This window comes from Anser brachyrhynchus, assembly GCF_964034855.1.
Source record: "Anser brachyrhynchus genome assembly, chromosome: Z".
NCBI lineage: Eukaryota > Metazoa > Chordata > Aves > Anseriformes > Anatidae > Anser > Anser brachyrhynchus.
The window spans coordinates 79,271,101-79,278,251 of record NC_137697.1 but is presented as its reverse complement, the minus strand read 5'-3'; the positions used below and the strand labels follow the sequence as shown (position 1 = coordinate 79,278,251).

Sequence of the window (7,151 nt, the reverse complement as noted above, 5' to 3'; positions counted from 1 at the left end):
ACTCTGAGTGTGGTGATGCACTGGAACAAGTAGCCCAGAGAAGTTGTGGTTGCCCCACCCCTTGAAGTGTTCAAGGCCAGGTTGGATGTTGCTTTGAGCAACCTGATTTAGAGTCCCCCACCACGGCAGGGCAGTTGGAATGAGATGATCTTTGAGGTCCCTTCCAACCCAAACCATTCTATGATTGTATGATTCTGTGACTCTGTGACTCAGAGCCTATCTTTACTTCCAAAACTGGATAAGTGCTTTCCTGGTGTGAGGCTTTAAAACATACTGTAAATTGCTTACATGATATCTGGAGGACAATCCAACATCTTTAGTGTCTCATTTGTCCGACGGAGAAGGAATGTGTGATGGAAAGGCAGAGGAGGCACATGAGCAGAGGACAGTCTCAGTACAAGCTGTTAGATCTAATTGTTGATGGCCTTTAAAGAAAAGCAAAATAAATAGACTGAAAAATTTTCTTTGCAATGCTTATTGTGCAAGTGTCCTTACAAAATAAGATGCTCTTGTTGGTTTAACTTTGACTGGATGCCAGTTGCCCACCATGCTGCTCTCTCACTCCCCCTCCTCAACAGGATGGGGGGAGAAAATATAATAAAACAGTTCACGGTTTGAGATACGGACAGGGAGATTGCTCACCAACTACCATCACAAGCAGAATAGTTATCTGGGAATATTAATGTAATATATTGCAAATTAATAAAAGTAGAGCAATGAGAACTAAAAGCAAACTAAACCAACTTTCCCCTCATCCACACTCTTCCAGTTCCTCCTCCCAAGCGGCACAGGGGAATGGGGGCTGCGGTCTGTCCCTGATGCTTTGTCTCCACCTCTCCCTCACGGTCCCTCTCTGCCCCTGCTCCCTGTGGATGCCAGTCTCTGCTCCCTCCCACGGGATGCCGTCCTTCCCGAACTGAGCCTGCGGGGGCTGCCCACAGGCAGCAGCTCTTCAAGAACTGCTCCCACACAGCTCCGTACCACGGGGTCCATCCCCCAGGAGCAAACTGCTCCAGCACGGGTCCCCCACGGGCGGCAGCTCCCCCCAGACCCCCTGCTCCTGCGTGGGCTCCTCTCCACGGGCTGCAGCTCCAGCCCGGGGCCTGCTCCTGCGGGGGCTCTCCATGGGCCGCAGCCTCCTCCAGGCCACATCCACCTGCTCCACCGGGGGCTCCTCCACGGGCTGCAGCGTGGAGATCTGCTCCGTGTGGGACCCATGGGCTGCAGGGGGACGGCCTGCTCCACCAGGGGCCTCTCCACAGGCTGCAGGGGAACTGCTGCTGCCTGCCTGGAGCACCTCCTGCCTCCTGCTGCACTCACCTCAGGGGCTGCAGGGCTGCTTCTTGCTCAGTTCTCACCCCTTCCTCCCAGCTGCTGCAGCACAGCAGTTGTTTTTTTCCTCCTTTTTTCAGTCTGCTCTCCCAGAGGCCCAGCCAGCATCACTCATGGCCCAGCTCTGGCCAGTGGTGGGTCCCTGTTGGAGCAGCTGGAGCTGGCTCCTCTCTGACATGGGGCAGCTGCTGGGCTCTGCTCACAGAGGCCACCTCTGCAGCCCCCCTGGTAAAGACCTAAGGCTTGCCACATAAACCCAATACAGATGCCCTCTAAAATTCGTAATCAAGATTGAGATAAAAAGAAATGAATGAAGTAATGAAGAAGGAGTGATGTTTAACAACAAACACCACAAAGATGAGTTGTTATCTCCTCCACAGCTCTGCAAAGCTGTCTGGCTAAATCACCATTTGCCCTTGCTCATTGCTGCCTTGTATCAGCTTGATTTTCACAACTCTACTGGAGTCTTTGCACATCATTCCTGGAGAAACGGAGGAAAAACTTAGGATAACAAAACCTGAAATAGAATTGAAGGAGGAAGAATGGGCCGGACTTGTTCAAGTTACTGATCTGTTGATCCAGTACCTTATCAAAAGCAAAGTGGCTTTTGAACACTGGAACAGATTTTCTGGGTTAGTCAAAAGCCTTAGCTCTAAAACTATCTAGCTCAGTCAAATTAAAGATGCAAATTTGCAATTCAAGTAAAAATATTAACAATCATGTAGACATATTTTTAAATATTAGAATGCCTAATGAAAAGAAAACGTTTATTCTTATGCAAGAAGAATAGAGAATACTTTCTCAATAAGGGTTTCATATATGATCAGAAACAAAAGAATCTGCCATTTCAAAGTTGTTGTTATTATTATTTGATGCTGAGCCAATAAAAACTCTTCAAAAAATAAAATTTAATCTAAAGCAGGCAGAAATGAGACAAAAGTCTTGTTTGCTTTCTCTCTAATGGAAAACTCCTCACGTGGACAAGGAGGAGGGTTGGGGGGGCTGAGGGCCCCTTTCCTGGGGCTGGCTCCACCGGGCCATTTGGCTTGCCAGAGAGAAAGGCTGCCCCTCGGCCACAGGGACTGCCCTGCACCTCCCATCCTGTGCCCTGGGGTTATTTTTAACACTGGTTTTTAGGTAATTTCGTTCTATTCTTTATGGAAAAGAACAGAAGCAAGGTGCATCTTCAGCCCTAATTCCCCTGTGCACTTTGTGCTCTGAGTGAAGAATTTCTTCTTCACGTCACATCTAATCTAAATCTCCCCTCCATTTGTTCAGAGCCGTTATTCCTGGTTCCATGGCTACACACCCTGATAGAGTCCCTCTCCAGCTTTCTTCTAGGCCACTTTTATGGGTAAGGTTAGGTGGCAAAAAAGCAGGAAAAAGGCAGAAATATTGGAGGGATCGATCTTAGAGATCTGAGTGTTCCCCTGCTGTCTAGGATTAATAAGGAGTGCCAGCTTCATGGAAAAGAAGAGAAGTGGGAAAGTACCTAGTGGCTAAAGGGAGCACCCGTTGGAGGCTTGGGACAAAGAGGAGAAATGCAGCCCCAAGATCCAAGTGGACTGATAAAGTAGTTTTTGGAAGGAGGGCTGCGTGCTCTGTGTGTTGATGGAGGTTATTGCAGCACGGGCACAGGGCAGGCTGGTGAGAGCTTCCTGGTCTTGAAGGAGAAGTAATAGAGCAGCTGGGAGGGACTGGGAACTCTCGGTTCTGCCAGCTCAGTCCAGAGAAGGCAAGGGGAAAAGCTGGCACCTTGTCACGGAGCTGGTAGCCTGCTTTTCCCAGGAGAAATCCCCATCAGCAGGTTGTGGAGGCTGGAGCCCAGCGACATGGGTTGGTTGAGGCTTGTCACTGACAGAAAAATAACAAGGTACTGTTCGTGCTTCATTAGGGCACCTGACATTTTAACCAGCGGCCTGATTACTCTAACAGGGTCTCCGAGTCTGATGTCCCAGTGACGCTCCCCCCCCCCCCCCCCCCATTAATCTCTCCATGGTCTTATTTTCTTTGTGATTTGGATTACAGTTTTCCTGCTTTTCTGGGGAACCCAGGATTTACACAGCACCATGAAAAGTGTTGAAACAAGGAAGCAACCACCTGTACTTGCCTTGGCTGAATTTGGATATAGTACTTAGCTTACTCTACTTTCAATTTTCAGCTAATGCAGTAACAAAGATCAGTTAGTCCAACAATGAGGAATTCACACAGTACAAGTGAAGAACATCTTTATTTATTCAAGGACAGTAAGATGAAAATTTGGGACAACAGAAATCTCGTGGTAGGAGATCAACAATGTGCCTCAGCAGTGCTGCATTGAAGTTGGACCCGCTTCAGGTTTGCTGCAGAAGAGGACGTCGGAAGCCTTCTAGGCGCTCTGGTATCAGCATGTCTTTGGAGGTGGCTGCTCCCTTCCATGTGCACACACAAGAGATCTCCAGCTGTTTTGCCCTCAGCCCTGGCCAGGAGCTGTCAGTGAGCGGGAGAGTTCAGCCCAGCAAACACGGACAGGCAGGGAGTGGCTGAGAAATGGTCTGTGTTTGTCTGGCGTTTCAATACTTGTCAGCCTGCACTGAGTGCACCACCTAAATTGTATTTTCCTTTGTGAGTTCTCCAGCACAGATTTTTTTTTTTTTCCCATGCTGTCAAAACTGGCAAATTTAAGCAAATGCCAATAATTCCATTTCGTTCCTAAATTTCTTTTGTCATCATCATTGAACTTGGCTTATTAATGATTTCTTAGTATTTCAGCTTGAATGGGCATTCATAGATTTTCCTTCTTTTTGGGTTAAACCAAGAGTTATCATTGGGTTTGTTTCTGTCAGCTTTTAACTGTTCTTTTCACTTGCATGTGGCCAAGGTGCTGTATAAATCTGAGGATGCAGAAGGGATTCAGTGGGAATAGGGAAAGGACTTGATATCAAGACCATATCATTGTCTGCATTATGCTGCAGGGCTGCAGCACTTCAGCAAGTTCTAAATATGTCTGGCTGACAAATTGCTAGGCCTTTCAAATGGAGATATAATATTTTTGACTGACTCCATTAGGGTTTGTAATTTTTGGTAGTTGAGTTTGCCAGTTGTCTATTATACTGTTTTTTTCTCCAACTAAAACCAACTTTTGTATAACTGTAACTCTGTGTTGATTTACTGTATGTACAGGTCCCCTAAGAGGCAGAGAAGTGAATTATATTCTCCCTTTTGGTCCAGTGCAGTTACTAAATTACAATTTTAGCACCTGAAATTAATGGCTAACTGGAGGCAGGCTTGGCAGCAAGTAAAATTAATGAATTGACTAAATATGATAGCTGAAGAAAGAAAAGAGCTGTGTTTCTTCTATCTGTTTTTCCAAATTTAGCTGAAGCAAGAAGCCAGCAATTACACATCAGTCCTGGGGTGTCTGCAAATCAAATGAGCCAAAGCGCCCGTTGTGCATGAGGAGGTTTTGCCTCCCCCACCACAAGACAGGTGGCATTATTTGGGGAAGCCAGACCTGTGCTGCTCTTTGGAGCAGCACTTTTCCTCCATCTGACTTAATGCCCAAGGTGGTCTGGGGCAGAATGGCCACGACTTGCCCTGCCTGGACAGGTCTGGAACAGGAAGCACGGCAGCAGGTGTCCAGACTGATGGCAGCTTTTTTCACTGCTGTGCTTTAACACCTACAATCAGGATTACAATAACGCTGCTGATTTGGGGAGAAGGAAGTTTATGCAGTGTGAAAACAAGGCTACAGATCAAATATGGGCTTGCCGGTGCCTTACTTTGCTCTTCCACTTCATGTGTCCAGCAGATCTCAGTCACCAGCTGAGCTGAAGGTGCTCTCTTGGGCTTCAAGTGGAAAGCACGAGAGAATTGTACCGACATGTTTCATTTCAGCCTCATAGCAGGCTGCACAATAGTTAGTTCAGCTGATTGAAAGCTGTCTCTTTTATTTATTTTTTGTCTCTCTCTCTCTTTTTTTTTTTTTTTTTTTTAATTTCCTTTCTGCACAAGTCACTGCCTTAGCTGGAGCCCTATACCTGAGGTCTGCAGCGCATTCCTGGCTGGGTCTCAGCACTTCTCCTGCCCCACTCAGCCCCACATTGCCATTAGATCCATGTCCTCCTGCCAAGTCTCACCTCTCCCCCACAAACAGCCCTGCCCATGGAGTGGCAGGCAGCTTGAAACCCATGCACCAGCTGTGGGTGTGAAATGCCTGCTGCCTGCAGGAGCGATGGGTCAGGGGACAGGCTGACACCCTGCCTGCAGCCTGCTCAGGACATCAGACCTGGGTTTCATCTGCAAGCATCGCCACCGTGCTGCATCTCGAAGATTCTGGTGTGGTTGAAAGCAAAATACTCTCCATGCAGAGTTACTGCTACTGTGTTTGTACCTCTGAGCCACTCAAATTCCTCTCTCACTGTCCTTAACATGGGTGTTTCAACTACACATCTCTTGCTATGGGGACTGGGCTGCAACAGTTAGCTCGTGCTCCTGCACACTGCACAGCACCGCTGACTCTCATGTCACAGACCAGGTGTGCCTTCCTCAGCATAGATAAAGTCTGCTCAGTGAGCCTACTGAGCATAATTAATTTGGCCTTTTCTGGAGATAAGCAAGACAGAATCCAAACCTACACTTCTTTCACTTACCAGCACCTTGTGCTTTAGTGCTTGTTATGAGGAGAGAGAAGTGCTTAACTGACAATTAGCAAGCTAAATTAAAAAATCCCTGTCTCAGAGTTACAAGATTTCATGCACTTACTTTCTTTTTCAAGGCGTCCAAGGATTCCCCCTTCCTCCCACCCGGTTTTCCATCATAAATTGTAACTTCATTTTGAAAAAGGTAATACTTACCTCTGTCTTTACATAAAATACTGAATTCAATATTTACAGTTATAATATTTCCTCCAGGATCAGTATCATATGCCAAAGATTTCTCTGCGGAGTTGCAATAACAAAGAAACAGTGGAAAGCCCAATGAAGGGGACCGCAAAGGTATTTGAAACAAACATCCCTAAAACACCCTGAACCATCCTGCTGCAAGTCAAGCTTGTGAATCATCCCTCTGTATTTTGACACAGGGCTCACGTCAGTAAAAAGTGATTCTAGACGACTGTTTTTTGAAAAGAGAAAATGTTGAGACAACATAAGAAAACAGAGAAATTTAATTGTTAAAGCGACATTTTCCTTTGAAGTGCAAGAAATAACTGATTATGTTAGTTGCAGATTGAAAATTACTGAGGTAGTCACTGTGAGGAAGAAGAGGTTCTGGAAGCAATCTTTTGCAGTTGTCTGCCCTTTTTGCAGATCAAGTTCCTTCAGATTGGCTCCCAGAGAAAGAACTGAAAGAGGAAGAAAAAACCAATTTCAATGGAAATTCATTACCCACTTCAAATGGCTAACAGAGCAAGTGTATAAAAACGAGGTACAGTGACATAACAGGTTCTCATTAAATCTAAGAGATAATCAAGGTCTGTGCTCCTGAATGGAGAACCATCAATTAATTGTGTTGAGGGGTAACCCTAAAGTACGGAGGGCAATGACCAGTCACATTCATGAGAAAGCTATGGATACCAGCTTTTGTTAAAAATATTTACTTGGGTAAAACTGGGAAGCTTCTGCAGTGGGACAAATTAGAAGTATTAAGAGCACAACAAATACTCAAACACTGATAAGCCACCCTGGCTCAGCACTTCTAAATAAAATGCCTGAAATAGCAGAAACCTGTCCCTTCTGTCTCCTTAACTCAGACTGTCAGGAGCACTTTGTCTTCTGCCAGGGTCTCATGGCTTCTTCTCTCTTCCTGCCCCAACACTGCGGTCTTCACTTGCACGTGAC

The 7,151-nt window shown here is 46.2% G+C and overlaps 1 protein-coding gene across 1 annotated transcript in view; it reads right to left on the bottom strand.

Moving 5' to 3' along the window:
- Positions 1-1,266: 1,266 nt before the first annotated feature.
- The window catches only part of LOC308185311 (uncharacterized protein), a 123,848-nt gene continuing 117,963 nt past the window's right edge, over positions 1,267-7,151 (bottom strand). Inside the window, exon 4 of the transcript XR_013943285.1 lies at positions 1,267-1,280. The gene's annotated coding sequence lies outside the window, so the exon portion shown is untranslated. The remainder of the gene's footprint in view (positions 1,281-7,151) is intronic.